Source organism: Dreissena polymorpha, chromosome 7, assembly GCF_020536995.1.
Source record: "Dreissena polymorpha isolate Duluth1 chromosome 7, UMN_Dpol_1.0, whole genome shotgun sequence".
Taxonomy (NCBI): Eukaryota; Metazoa; Mollusca; class Bivalvia; order Myida; family Dreissenidae; genus Dreissena; species Dreissena polymorpha.
Window position 1 is genome coordinate 40,590,019 of NC_068361.1, and position 16,812 is coordinate 40,606,830.

Below are 16,812 nucleotides of genomic sequence, written 5' to 3' on the forward strand. Positions count from 1 at the left end.
GGGCGACGACGACGACGACGACGACGACGATGATGATGATGATGATGATGACGATGATGATGACGATGATGATGACGATGATGATGATGATGATGATGATGATGATGATGATGATGATGATGATGATGATGATGATGATGATGATGTTGATGATGATAATGATGATGATGATGATGATAATGATGAGATGATGATTATGTTGATGATCATGATGATGATAACGATGATAACGATGATAACGATGATGTTGATGAAAATAACGATACTGTAAGTAGTAAATTAACTCATTAATTGTTATTATAATACACAAGCACATGCTAATGGATCTGTATCCGCAAGGCGGTCAAATGAAAACTCTCTTGGAATAAATATGAAAAATTGAATCAAAATATCATAATGCGGAGTGTTAAAATGTGTTCAAATCTAGCGAAATTGTTGCAGTACTTTTCTACCGAAACCAATGCTTAGCCCAGTTATTTTAAAAATAATTTCAAAATACCACGATACACGTCAATTGGCTAACAAATACATTTGTAAGTTTTACCTCACTCAAAAACAGTATTTATTGAAGACAGGGCGTCAACAATGTCCGAGTTTCTTCAACGTAGCTTAAGTACCTAAAGTACCTTTCCGTTTGATTTATCGCAGGATCCTGGGTCCGCACCCACAGTCTTTTAAAGTGTCTGCATTAAAAAAGATAATAATTGTTGCTCGTAATAATCTTTGACAGCTCATAAAAACATGTAAATCCTCAATTCGTAGAGTTTCAGTATGATTTCATTTATTTAAAAAATAAAGACGGTTAACATATTTTATACACACATATATTAGTAGCTATACGCCATATAACATAGGGCATAATGTATATTATAAATCAAAGCGCTGAAGGTACTGAAGTTGTTCGCTGTTGTCGTCCTTGATTAGCTTGTTCGCATTGCATATGCTTATCATTGTGCACAGGCTAATCTTATTTGACGTGCATTAAGCCTCGTTTTCCATGAAAGCAGCCAATATGTGCATATTTTAATGATAAACACTAGACTGGCCAATGGCGGTTACAAGCTGGTATATACATTCACTGCTAGAGCAGAATCATTTGTCGTCTGCTGCAGACAGGCAGTGGTAATCGTTCCTAGCAGAGTGAGTTGTGGTTCTTGCTGTACTTAAGTCTTCTAAGCACCTACTGATTTGCATTTATTACCCATTCTCATGAAACGCCGACTAATAAAGTGCGATAAACCGCCTTTAAGCACTTGGCACATTAACAAATAAGAACATTCCACACCTAACCGAGAACCGACGTCTTTAATCGCGAAACTATTACCAGAAATTGAATACCGCCAGAAACAACAATGAGCTCACTTCGATTAAATATAAATACACTATATTCATTGCGTCCTAAGCAATCAAACATATCAACCGAAAATACCAGCGAATACAGTATTATATATCGCCTCAGACATGCGAGAGCGCCACGATGAGTGAAGAGTGTGTATGAGAGTTTGTTTACAGGTCCAACTGGCCTTTTCACGTGATTTGTGTAGCCCGACCTGAATGATGAATGAAATGGATGTAGTAACAGTTATATGAACACGATATATCCGTACCAATATCCATGTGAGCACATACTAATAATAATTAATTTTTTAATCGCCATTAGCTTGAAAATAAACGTAAATAGATACAACAAAGACCAATTCGGAGACTTTAAAAATTTTAAATTACCTCCCCTGCAATAGAAAATATATATGGAGACTCGCATTCTATGGAATATCAAAATCTCAATATATCTTTCTCCGAATTTTTTTTCTGGTAAAAATCATCTTAAATTTAGCTGTATATTCGTATGTAATTAATTAAACAAGAGTTATAAAAAGGCATCGCAAAAAATATCGCGTTTTACTTGAATAAGTTACCTCCCTTAAGCCTATCGGAATATCAAAAATACGTATATAAACAAAACGCGTTCCTTGCATAAGTGACAATAAAGCGCGTGCCCGTGCCACTCGTCCTCCAAATACTTACTAAATATAGTACAACGTATCTACAATCATTGCGACTAACTCAAACCTCAGTAAATAAGTAATCAGGATAAATATACGTTTAGGTAATTAAGATATAAAACATACATATAAAAATTTACATGTTCCCTGTCTGCCGAACCCGATCCATGGACTATAGCCACAAGAGGTTCATATGTACCTATGTAGCCGGATTGCGCCCTCAGAGCGCCCAATACCGACACAGATCACTCTACTCTCCGGTCAAACACAATACTACATAGGACTGCTGCCTTTGTCACCATATTATCAGAATCATTAACGTGCAAAATGGAAACTTTCAACTCTCCTTTCACTTCATACATAAGCCATTGCCGATCTTCAATGATCGCTTATTTCCGAGAGATGCATTTTATTTTTTTCAAACTTCGAATTTTGATATATGTTTAACTTATTCATTTAGATTACATTATTTTCACTATAAATATTGACTTTGATCCAATTATCATCTGCAAAATACGATTTCGCGATTTCTTCAAAGATCGAGCGAGCCTTTTTACCTGTTTACTTATATATATCTAATTTAAGGACACAGATGTGAAGTTGTCGTGGCCGAGTGGGTAAGGCGATGAATAAGACAATCTTTTGGGATTTTCCCGCGCAGGTTCGATTCCTGCCGACATCGCATACTTTTTGCGACGCGTTTTATTTCTTTTCTAACGTAATTTGATTTAATATAGCACATAAGCTATGTTTATTGTTAAATATGTTGAAAATTGTATGCACATCCTTCAATTTTAAAATTAAAACAACGTTATGGCTAAATTGATTAATTTACTGCTGAAAATACGAATGATGCATGTTTCATTTTTATTTTTATTTCAAAAAGTAAACGGTAAATCTGTCTATTTTTTGGTATTTTTGCTGTATATAGTGTTTCTATAAAAACTTAGTTTAAAATATAACTTAAATGATACTATTTTGAATTTTATGACACTTTGTTTTTAACCGACCCAATTTTTACTTGGCTGAAATCACTTACATTTCATGGCGCTATTCCATAGATTAAAATTTGTAAAAAATAAATGTCTTTAAAAGAATACTTATTTCATCTTGTTTAAACTTTAAACACCTTTACTGCATCTGTACACACCAACTGCATGCCCATATTTGGAAATTTGAATGAATTATGGAACTTTTATATACCCCAGGGGTGAAAATAAACTGGACAAAAGCCGAGCGTGAGGGTGGTTTTGAAAAAATCGGTTTATTTTTTTTAAGCGTGGAAAGCCTACCTACAAATTTGCATGTAGTTTAGTGAAATGATGCTGATTAGGAAAATAATTAATTAAATTATATTTGGATATGTGCCCATTAGAGGTGCGCAAGCTTAAAAAGGTAGAATTACAGAAATTCCCGTTCTTACACGTTGTAGCATGGATCGGGTATTGAACACGATACACGTGTGTATTAGCACCCTACTGTAGTCCCGGCGGGGTTATCAACTGCACCAATACACCGGTAATCAACCAGGGGAATATCATATGAAAAAAGAACTATCATGCATGTTTGATTTGTTAAAGTGTGTCACAAAATTTCCCTAACTGCCGATGTCGGCTATAATTTCGGTATAAACATGCACAGAAATTAACATATATATATATAATGTTAATGCCGATATGTTATTGGACATTTTGTATGTCAAATGTTCATTATTTGTATTAAAATTAAGACGATTGTATTGAACACGATACACGTGTGTATTAGCACCCTACTGTAGTCCCGGCGGGGTTATCAACTGCACCAATACACCGGTAAGCAACCAGGGGAATATCATATGAAAAAAGAACTATCATGCATGTTTGATGTGTTAAAGTGTGTCACAAAATTTCCCCGATGTCGGCTATAATTTCGGTATAAACATGCAAAGAAATTAACATATATATAATGTTATTGCAGGTATGTTATTGGACATTTTGTATGTCAAATGTTCATTATTTGTATTAAAATTAAGACGATGCTTATTTGCCAGAAAGCGTTTATTTCAAATTCAAAACAAGCAATAATCATACATAATACCAAAATATAAAACTAACAAAATGACAACACTCTCGCTTAACGCAACGTTCAGAAGCACGCGCACTTAACAAAATTATTGCAACTAATGCAAGCTGTAATTAATATGTGACTACTTGCTATACAACCAGTATCATGCGAAAATTGATCTTATTTAATTGTGGTTCCCTCTTTGAATTTATGTTGCCTGTCGACTTTTAGAATAATGTGTCAGTAAGAAATGTATTGCTTGCTCTACAACCAGCATCATGCGAAAATGGATCTTATTTAATTGTAAATCCCTCTTTGAACTTAAGTTGTCAGTCGACTTTTAGAATAATGTGTCAGTAATAAATGTTTTTCTTCAGTTTCACATGTTTTTTCAAGAAAATTTAGTGAAAGATGCAAATGTGTCTTATTTATTTTTTTCTGTGTCTTCAATGTATCTTATTTATATGTGACTGCGTGCTTATTTGTTTTTTTCAAGAAATGAAAGATGCAAATGTGTCTTATTTTAATTTTATCCATGTCTTAAATGTGGCTTATTTATATAAGATAAAATGATATACTGCCAGTGTCATGCAAAAAAGGATCTAATTTCTTAATATCCACATTCACGCTTTGTTCTTTATTAGCACCGTCTTTAATTAGGCTATCTATTTAAAGTACAGATTACTGTGAACTTAATAATTGTGCAACGGTGATGTTGATCCATTATCGTTGTTAATTTAAAATGTAGATAACAAGTTAGCAATTAATGAAATCAGTTATTTTGGAAGTAAATCTATTTTTTTCTGTACAGTAGCCAGGTGGATGTGTATTGAGCGGATAAGATAGGGATCACCACAACAAGTTTCTAATACACAGTATAGACTTCCCCTATTATTGTATTTGTTATTTACCTGATTGGAATAAATAAAGTGTTAAAGATCATTTCATGTGAAAAGCAGGATTTCTGACATAATTTCAATCGTTTTGCTTTTATACAAAATTTCATGGAACAATGAATATATTGGCGCGATGGAACACAATTTATAAATCAAGCTGACAGTATAGTATCCGTTTTTAATTATGTGTAATTTAATTCGCATCTCTCCCTTAACTCGTTCAATGACACGTGAACTTTTATCAATTATAAAACATCACGTGCATCATTAAATATTTTTTTTCGGCGTTAGCTGAATACGCCAGCTTTTCACCTTAGCCTGACCTTTGTTAGCGTCCAATAGAATTCAAATAAAACTTCCCGCGGCCAAGTACAGATGAATACACTTCATTGACTGCATTGGCTGATTTGATAATACCACTAGAACATTGGAAACATGTCCGCGTCTTTGTAACACTGTTTTACTGCGTGTTCAGCATGAAACAGTTTAATCTCTAATAAAAAGGCTTAATAGATAGAACAGTTTTACACTCAATCTCGACATCAATACAGTTTGTGCGTGCACCTTTTATTTTCAGAGGATTTTCAGCGCGAGAACGTTGTGTACTTAAAGGCCATGTTCTCATATTTAGTACTGACTTCCATATTCCTGTCAACATGTTATATGTAAAAGTATACAGAGCAGTGGAAGCGATGCCTCACTTTAATGCATTGCATTTCAACCCGCGAGGTATAAGGGGTCAGTTCGCGGTTAGTGTGTTTGAATGTCAGAGTTTATATACAGGTCAGACCTTATGTGCTGTTCGGAGTTCGCGGTCAGTAACATAATAGTTATATAATAAAGACGCTATAGCGTGAACTAGGTGAACTGGAATTTTCTTTACCACCAGAAAGATGTGAAATGAAGATATCTAGCGATATTATTTTATGGCATGTCAATAATAGATTCTTAAAATGTTTTCAGCAATACCATGATAAATATTATTTTTAATTAATTAACAAGAATTATTCCATCATATTTACTAATGTATTATTGCAGCATATTGACTAATGTATTTAGTATGAGCGCGATGATTCTCGATACTGTTAATAATCGAATCAAATACACGTAGCAATGCCCGATAAACCACTCAAACAGGTTTGTTCGAAGAACGCGCGTATACATATTTAAAATATGTACGGAGACTTCGCGTGTGGCCGGTTGACTTTGGTTTTCTGTTTTGTATCTATCGGTTTATCACCAACAATATGTAATAATGTAAAAAAAAGCCGCGAAAACTCCGCGTAACATCCCGTACTGCGTTTGATGCAGCTAAAAACTGCACAGAAAAAAATATTAGCTATCCTTGATCTCATTCATTTAAATCTTTACCTTCCATAAACTACAACCACAATCAACGCCGTATATCTTTTTTAAAGATATTTCTTGTTAATTATGAAAACATATTATATGTTCTACATGGTTTTGTTTAGTTTTTTTTCTCAACCAGAGAGACATTATAAAACATTGTTATATATAAAGCGCTTTACTTTTCTACATTACATAAAGATATATCGATTTTTTGTTAAGTGTACGTGCTTGACATATTTATAAAAAAGCAGTGTTTATTTTTGTAATAAAATCGAAAATTGACATTTAATTTGATGCAATCCACATTGTTTAGCGGCCAAGCGCAGTATTCCGCTCTCGGCGGCCGATGGTGTATTGCAATATATACCATGAAAAGCTGGGTTTCTGACATAATTTCAATCGTTTTGTTGACGCGGAAGTGCTTTTTGGTGGCCAAAAATACTATTGTTCCCTTTATTTAAACCTAAATCAGTATTTTTTTACACTTGAAGGTTTGTACAGCGGGGATTTCGGTACCGGCGCGGGTTTATGTGCTTGTTAAGAATTACCGAAATCCCCGCTAAGAGGCAACATATGCTGATTTATGCTTTGATTAAACATTGATAACTAAATTGCAAAAGTATATAGCATATTGTAAATAAGGTAGTACGATATCATTTGTTTCATCAGATTTGTTTGGAAAATACTTTCTGAAGACTTATTATTACTATGTCATGTTATATTTACATATACTTTTGTGTAACCAATGTTTTAAATGTACATTTTACCTTTTTGTACATTCGTTTACACATTTTTCACATTAATAAACTATTTAATAATGTAAACAATATTCTGATAAGAGTGTTTAAATGATTAACACTAATATGATTGTGTACAAATCAACATTAATGCAAAGCCAAAACCCAAACATAATGACATATAGGCCCTTTAAGGCGTGATATGGGGGAGTGGCGTAAACATGGGTGATTTCGGCTCTGGGCGTACGAATGTAGCAGTACCGAAATCCCCGCTAATTATTTTCCAAAAGAAGTAACCGAATGGGAGATAATACATGTCACTGGTTGCTAATGAAAAAAAACACTATAATAATTTTGTTGACACTTGAAGGTTTGTACAGCAGGATTTCGGTACCGGCGCGCGTTTAAGTTCTAGTGTAGAATTACCGAAATCCCCACTGAGAGGCAACTTAATGCTGTCAAGAGTGCTTAATAATTAAAATTAATATCATTTTTTTTGCACCTTAACATTCATGTGAAGTCAAAAACCATTCATACCGATGACCTATTGACCCTTTAAGGCGTAAATATGGGGATTTCGGTACTGGGCGGGCGAATGTAGAATTACCGAAATCCCCTTTTCATGATCGCACATTAGTGTAACATAAATGTTAACACAATATATGTAGGGAAACTCATATGATTCGCGTAATGTGAAAATGATTATTATGCTATAATTCGACCACAAAACTTGACGTGACTTAATACCGGACATTATGGAATGGAGCTACGCTGGCCGTATTTGACATAAGACCCATTTTCGCATATTATCTTATCAATGCTTATATGAATTTGATTGCTATAATCTAATGCGTATTCGACACGGAATTATTGTCAAGGTTTTTCATTTTGTCAATATTTATCATAGCAGGGGACATTGCTGACATCAATATGGATACTGTTTTCATTTTCTGTCGAGAAATGATATGACTTATTATCAAGATTATTTTATAGTACGGTAGCGTTCTCTACACAAGTGAGATTTATTTGTACTGGTAAATTGCTCTTATACTCACCATTCGGACTCGACGATCGGCTCGAATAAAAATGTTAGTCGCTTAAAAGTACAAATTCATCATATTGAGCACGATTATTATTATTATTATTATTATTATTATTATTATTATTATTATTATTATTATTATATAGCTTTTAGAAACTTATACCTTAAAAAAAATCCCATTTGAAAAAAAATCCCATGGGGAAAAAAAAATCCCATGGGACAAAAAAATCCCATGGGATTTTTTTATTTTTTTAAAACACGATTTAACGCGTTGAAATCGCGAGAAATGCTCATCATTTGTTAAAAGGTAGTGTTTCTGAAGGTTACATGACTTAATCTCTAAAAATCAGAAAAAATCCCATGGGATTTTTTTTTCCCATAAAAAATGGGATTTTTTTTCTATCAAAGTAAATTGAACGAAAATAAGCACAAATGCTTTAACAATGCTTAAAATCGATAACTAAGCACAAACGAACGTGTTTTATGTTTTTGAAAAACCCATGGGATTTTTTCTCCCATAAAAAAAGCTGGAGAAAAATCCCATGGGATAAACCAAAATTCCCATGGGTTAATGAAAAATCCCATGGGAAAATACAAAAATCCCATGGGACCCACAACTTTGCAAATAAAGTTCATAGTGAAGAAAACGCATTTAACAAGCAAAAATAACTAATAATTAATCACAAGTTAGACTTTTATCTTATACTTTATCACAAATAAGCAAACCTTCAAGAAAAAGGGTACTTAAGTTTGCGAAATTTCGGTTTCGCAAAGTTTTTCCGGTGGCCGTTTAGTATTAAATGACGCGACCATTTACGTAAGAATTATTCATTTCAAATCAACATTATTTATTTCAACTAGTACGTTGTTGAAGTGTTGAACTTGAACGGTTAGTAAATTTGGACTGGCATTCGTACGTCGATCAGTTTCAGGGAATAATTATATCTTTTCAATGTGTCATTTATATTTGTCTGATTAAATTATAATTAAATACTTAAACAGTCAATATGCGATGTCCTGTGTGTGTGTGTACTACGAAAAATAAAAACACGTTATATGACGGACTTTAAAAAGACAAAAGCTGATACCGTTTCCTTTGTTATGAACTCGTAGCAAGTGGTTAACTCATACGTCACTTCCGGTTTAAACAAAAATGTCGACTCGATCACGAAGTGCGAAAAATCGGCATAGTTATCGGCTGTATGCTCGCTGAATACGATAGTTTTAATCGAATTATGATATGGAAATGCATTTAAACGTTATAATCTCCCATAATATTGGTGTATTTCAGGATTTTTTAATCGGATCCGTTGATATTTAAGTACCAATGTGTGTAAATAAAAACAAGTTCTGTTTCTATCTAGATCGCTGTGTGTACATCACGTCCCGATATGACTTCAAACCGAACATTACTGCGAACGGATTTGACCAAACCACGGATTACGTAAACTCGGGATTAATCGTAAGCGTTACGTCGGTGTTCGAGTTTTCTCGAAATCCCATTGAGTACCTGTGATTCAGTACCTACGCATTTTCCCAAACAGTTTCGGTTGAGTACCACTGTTTGGATTCCGACATATTCTAATTTATTTTAGTAATTTAAACATTTCTATACGCAATAATATTAGCATTCATTATATGAAATAAATATCAATAATCATTTCGACAATAAATGTAATATCTGAATGTTAATTGTGATAATCTCTCAAATAAAACGACAAGCTCAACTTGTATATACCATAATAAGAATGCTATCACATAATTTTTTCCATTTCTATTTCTCTTTTCTTAGACAGAATACTTGCTACTCGAAGCAAACTCGCACATTGATATAAACATTTTAGCCGCGTTTCATGGCCACAACAAGTCATGCTTGTTTGCGTCCCTAGCAAAATGCTTGTGGACACACACACACACACACATATATATATATCCCTATATACTTTAATACAGGAACTTACTTTCTGTGTAACGTTATTGCTTCAAATGCAACTGAGACAGGCTTAACAAATATTACGTGTCATATATACTTGCGTTAAGACCTATATAATTAGTGAACAGAAATCACCTAATCACCTTTTTATTTTCCTTTCCTAGGTACATGCAGAGTGCATCGAACCAAAAGGTATCCCAGGTTATGATTCTACTTGAACCGATTCCATTTGGGTTCCAGAATTGCCGAATTGCGATGTAGGTAAAGAAATGAAGTCATTTTGATCGACCAAAAAACAATTCAGTAACAATATAAAGCAACATGGATGTATTTTCAATAATCGTTCCGCCACAAGTCCACTATAGGTTGTAGATTGTAGAATAGCAAATGCCAACAAAAAATAAGTAAAAAAATAAACGATAGATTTGTGCAATTCCACAATAAAGAGTGCCAACAGAAATGATCATGCCTATTCAATCCAAACTTTTTTTCAGTTTTGGATTGAAGCCCACCAAAAGTATTCCCCTTATTAATTGCCTGTTGAATCCATACCTTTTTCAGCAGAAGATTGAACGTTTGAGAAGTGACTAAAAAGATACATAATAGCTATTACCTGCGAGGACCAAACCTTTTTTACAGCGGGAGATTAAATAATGCCCAAACAAAAATAAACAACTATATGACTGAAATCTTAATCTCCAATGTTGTGGTATTTTGGACGATTGAGATGTACTTATTCTATGTAAAAAGCTCTACAGTCTTAACCTTTTAAGCGAGAAATAGTTAGATTGAGAACTTGTCACAACATGGACAATCTTTTTAACGCAAGGGTTAACACGGACGGTGATGTTGTCAAAAATGATCTGGCATTCAGTATGTTAAAGATATTATTAAAGACAATGGACACACTTTTTGTTACATACTTTGCCCCAGTGAAAAAATGTATAATTAGAAAAGTATAATTACAGAATCAATGTCATCACTCCATGCGTTTATATCGTTAATAATACAATCCTGTTTTTTTTTTAAATAAAAGTTCGCGCTGAGTTGGTTGATGGACCCAATAAATATTCTAGGCGTGTATAAATACTTATTGGGAAACATCGCGGTACCGTATGTGATGATTCGTGGGACAACAAGGATGCATCAGTCATTTGCAGAATGCTTGGATACGGGTAAATATAATATGACAAACCAATACACATAGAAGTAGTATAATATCAATATATCCGTTATTTCATCAGTGCATCCATCTTTACGTCGATGGATCCATATGGTACGCCATACTTTCCCGGCCTTAACAAATTTCGTATCATCAACCCAGAATTATTTTACAGGGGTGGAACAGCATTTATCAAGGCTCACTTCGGTCAAGGCAGTTCGAGTATCCATTTTGATGACGTGCAGTGTAACGGTACCGAAACAACTATCATGTCGTGTCGCCATTTCGGTGTTGGAAATCATAACTGTGAGCACTCGGAGGATGCCGGAGTTAAATGTATCCCTAAATGTGGTGAGTAGGGACCAATATGCAGACATTAAGAATAATTGCAAAACATCATTCTAGAACCTATGTATAGTGAAGATACTGGAGTATATGCAGTCTAAAGAAAAAAGTATGTATTGTTATGAGTAATGACCAAAATATAGCCATGATTATTATTTAAAAACATTATTCTGGAACGTAAACAAAGTGAACTTGCTGGAGTTATAATTAGCCCCCCCCCCAAAGCAAATAATGGAATGTAAGACTGAATTACAGTTTATGAGTATATTTAGGTATCCGGCCACGTTTTCGTGACCAAAGTAAAGGATAATCATGGCCTTCACTATAATCAATACTTTTTGCAGGCAAACATCAATCTACATGACAATACCCCTGGAAAGTGCGTGTGCAAATACAACGCGAGAAGGCAGTATCGATTTGTGGTGGAACCATCATTGATCAACGTTGGATTCTCAGCGCAGCACATTGTTTTGCGTATGTTTGTTCATGGCTGTGACAATTCAATTTCCATGTCCGATGTATGCAATAGCTACATAGCTTTTTAATAACGATACTGTCGTTTTCAATAAACAATATGGTTTATTTATCCGGCTATGTGTGAACACATACCATAATTGAAAAAACTTGTCAATAGCAGTTCATATGGGGAGTAAGTTTGGGATTTCGAACAGAAAATAAACGGCTCGCTGCTGCAGAGCAATACAATACAGAAAGAACACTCATATATCATTTGTTTGTTAAAACGCAATTAATTTCAGTGACATAATAAATGAATAAATGTTTGTTTAACTAAAGGTATACATCCGTTTTTACTTTTTAAACAGAGACAATGAGACGCTTGGTGCCGTGACAGGCGTCATTGTGCACGTTGGATCTCAAGACTTATCTCGACAGGTGTTAAAATTCAGACCTGATCAGATAATATTCCATCCAAGCTTCAATTGTAAGTGCAGATAATATTTTGATCAAACTGTGTTTGTATAATGAAATGTTAAGATGTTTTTCAATGTTTAAAAAATTGCTTATTATGATTGCATTGGCGGATTGATTTAAAAGTTATGTAGTCGATGAAGCCAACATGATTTTAAATCGGCGCACAAAAAAATAAAACAGGAATTGAAAAATTAACATACCCGTCATTGGGAACTGATTTTGGTTCAATTTTGCCTCACCTTATGAAGAATCATTAACAAGATTTAAGGTAAATCATTGTATATAATTGAACATTAGATACATATAATTTATTTCTTATACTTAGGGCAATTTACCTTGCATTAGCACATTTGCTTGTTTTTGTATATTCACATGTTGTATTTTACTGACCTTTTTTGTATGTCTCTACTGGGGACAAGTTTTATATTGTGTTTTCTTCTCACTTCTGTGATTATTTCTTCTCACTTCTTCATGTCTATAGAATATTCATATTTTTGTATCTCTTATTTTTGCTTTCTATTTTTGTATGTATGTATGGACATCTTTAAAATAGAAACTTACTGGACAAACCCACATAATAATATTTACACACCCTCCCTCTCTTTAAATGATTAAATTATGCACTCTGAACGTAAAAGGGCTAAAAAATAAAGACAAACGCATTAAAATCTTCAAATGGTTAGACGAAAAAAAATATAGTATATGCCTACTACAAGAAAGTCACTTGACACATACTTTAGCACAAACCTTAAAAGATGAATGGGACGGAGACATCTATCTTAGTGGACAACATACTAATAAACAAGGCATTGCCTTTCTGATAAAAAATAATATAGGGATCACAGTCAATAACTTTAACGAAATAATAATTGGCAGACAAGCAAGTATAGATATCAAAATACACGAAACAGAATTAACATTAATCAATGTTTACGGCCACAACATAGATGATTCCACATTCTACGAAACATTACAATCCTTCATAATTAATAACCAAGATAAAAACATTATAATCGGTGGTGATTTAAATACTGTTCTTAACCCATTATTAGACAAAAAGAATGGAAACCTTTATACTCATCCTAAAAATAGAAATAGTTTAAATAACATAATTGAAAACTACAATATGATAGACATCTGGCGTACAATATATCCAAACGAAAGCAAATTCACCTGGCACTCAAACACAAAACCAACAATATTTTGTAGATTAGACTATTTTTTAATATCTGAATCTCTTTGCAACATTATTGACACATGTAACATAAAACCAGGATTTATGACTGACCACTCTCTAGTTGAACTTAAACTGCACAATATACAACCTGAAAGAGGCCCAGGATACTTTAAAATTAACAACAGCGTCTTATTAGATACACAATATCAAATACAAATAAAACAGGAAATATTAAATACAGTTCAAAATAATAAAGATGCAAACCCAAACACCTTATGGGAAGTAATTAAAGGAAATATACGTAACGCAACAATTAGATACACATCATTTAAACAAAAAGAAACACACAAACTTGAAACTGAAACCATTGAAACACTTGAAACACTTGAAAAACAATTGCATCAAACAAACACAAATGATACCACCGACATTGAAAATGAAATAACATTAAAAAAACAAATATTAGATGGAATCTATCATACACATCTCAATGGAATAATACTTAGAGCGCGTGCTCATCATGTTGAACACAATGAAAAAAACACAAAATATTTCGCAAACATTGAAAAACGTAGAAGTGAACAAAAAACTGTACACAAATTAGTAGTCAATGGCAAAGATATAACAAACAGAACTCAAATACTAGAAGATCAACGTTTATTTTTCTAAACCCTCTTTAAACGAAAAAATGTTGAAAATAACACCCTCTTTAAAAATACACATCACGCTTTAAACCAGGAGTAAAAACAACTGTGCGACGGATTACTTAATGAATATGAATTTTGATTAGCCCTAAAAGAAATGCAAAATAACAAAAGCCCAGGATCAGATGGCATCACAATCGAATTTAATAAAATATTCTGGAATGATATAAAAACACATCTAATTAATTCACTTAACTATTCATTTAACAACGAAAACTTAACTACGCTACAAAACAAGGTATTATATCACTTATTCCAAAACCTGGAAAAAACTTAGAATCCTTATCAAACTGGCGCCCGATTAGTTTACTTAACAACGATTATAAAATTGCAACTAAAAGTATAGCAAACAGAATAAAAAAAATATTACCATCAATTATTTCAAAATCTCAATCTGGTTTCATAAAAGGACGCTACATTGGTGAAAACGTTCGTCTTATCCAAGAATGCATAAACTATTTCAACAATTCAAATAGTCCTGGTCTAATATTCTTTGCAGACTTTGAAAAGGCATTCGATTCGCTTGATCATTCATTTATGTTCTCCTGCTTAGAAAATATGAACTTTGGTGAAAGTCTCATTCAATGGGTCAAACTATTCTATACCGATATTAATAGTATAATCATTAACAATGGCTTCTTTTCAAACAGTTTTAACATCGAAAGAGGGGTTCGACAAGGATGTCCACTCTCATCATCGCTATTTATTATTTGCATCGAGTATCTATCACATCACATCCAATCAAATAAACACATAAAAGGCATATCACTAGAACCTGACGAAGAAATCAAACAATCCCTATTTGCTGACGACGCCACCTACTTTTTAAACGACAATTACGATTCTTTCCATAACCTAATAGATCGCTAACCCTTTACGGAATGACATCGGGTCTTAAACTAAACAAAAGTAAATGTACCGTGCTACGAGTAGGTAAATTAAAACAAAGTAATGTTCTATATAAAAAGAAATGAAATTTAATTGGACATCCGATGAAGCCACAACGGTAGGAATTACTTTCACAAATAATGAAAAGGATACAGTTCTTAAAAACATACTACCTAAATTACAGAATTTTAAAAACTGCTTAAAATCATGGCATCATCGTAAACTTACACTAATCGGAAAAAACACAGTATTAAAAACGTTTGCACTTCCTAAATTAATATATGTATTAACAGTTCTCCCAAATCCACCAAATGATGTTAATAACGATATAAAATCAGCAATATTTAATTTCATATGGGACGGTAAGCCTGATAAAATAAAAAGAACTCAGTTAATTCAATCTGTAGAAAATGGAGGTATCCAATTAACGAACATTGACTCATTCTTGAATGCAATCAAATGCAGCTGGGTTAAAAGATACCTAGATAATACCAATACGATTAAATGGAAATTATTCTACCAGAAAATCCTAAAAAAATATGGTGACTCCTTACTCTTTGAATGTAACATCAGCTATACTATCTTACATGAAATTGCAAACGAAAACATATTTCTGTCTGATGTTCTATCAGCGTGGAGTGATATCACTCATAACTTAGAAACCCAAACCAGCAGTAAAACAATTTTATGGAACAATAAAGACATAACTTTAAACAATAAGACGTTTTTCTATAAAGATTGGTTTGAACGAAGCATTAAATATGTCGACCAATTATATGACTACAGAATTAAGGATTTCTACTCTTTTGATAATATATGCTACATATACGGAATACTGGATCTGGATCTGGATCTGGATGTGTACGTCGAAGAAACCAATTCTGGCTTTAACTCGACGGTGGTGGAGTGCGCGATAGATGCACTATTGCTGTTTAAATACACTGTCTTTGAAAATGTCTATAGTTGACGAGTTCACAATGTCATCACTAAGTTTATTCCAGTCAATCACAGTTTTTACAAAGAATGAATTTTTAAAAAGAACAGTTTTTGATGGAATAGTTTCAAAACACTTGGAGTTATTGTTCACAAAGTTACACACAATGTTTTGGTGAATATAGCCCTCGTATTGTTTAGCCCTTATGGTACGTTTAGGCCTTAGTGGCTTAAGGTATCGTTCAATGGGAATGGCCGGTACGTGCCCTTCCACCACCTTGTACAATAGTGTCAACCTTTGGGCGCGCCGTCTGTCTTGGAGTGGTGGGAGTTCCAGCGTTTGGAGCATTTCGGTCACACAGCCAGGCTGTCTGGAGCGGTAGTCTCTGGTTATGAACCTTGCAGCTGATCGCTGGATACCCTCTAGGCGGTCAATGTCAAATTGGTGAAAAGGATCCCAAACCACACTGGCATATTCTAGTTTGGAGCGGACTAGTGCTAGGAAGGCATTTTTGCGGCGTTCTAGAGGGCAGTGACTGAGGTTTCTTCTTAGGAATCCTAGAGTGGAGTTAGCTCGCTTTGTTATGTTGGTTATATAAGTTTTCCATTCCAAGTCTTCAGATAAGGTGATCCCAAGGTAGGGGTTTTCTTGAACTCTTTTGAGGA

At 33.7% G+C, this 16,812-nt stretch overlaps 1 protein-coding gene across 3 annotated transcripts in view; it reads left to right on the forward strand.

Annotated features, from left to right (window-relative positions):
* The window catches only part of LOC127838584 (uncharacterized), a 149,206-nt gene that overhangs the window by 93,330 nt on the left and 39,064 nt on the right, over positions 1-16,812 (forward strand). The window contains exons 1-2 of one of the 3 annotated variants that reach the window (XM_052366410.1): positions 11,880-11,985; positions 12,336-12,454. The exons of 1 other annotated variant lie outside the window; for it this stretch is intronic. The gene's annotated coding sequence lies outside the window, so the exon portion shown is untranslated. Of the gene's footprint in view, positions 1-11,879; positions 11,986-12,335; positions 12,455-16,812 lie in introns of those variants that run through there. One more of the 3 variants, XM_052366411.1, reaches the window with a different exon arrangement.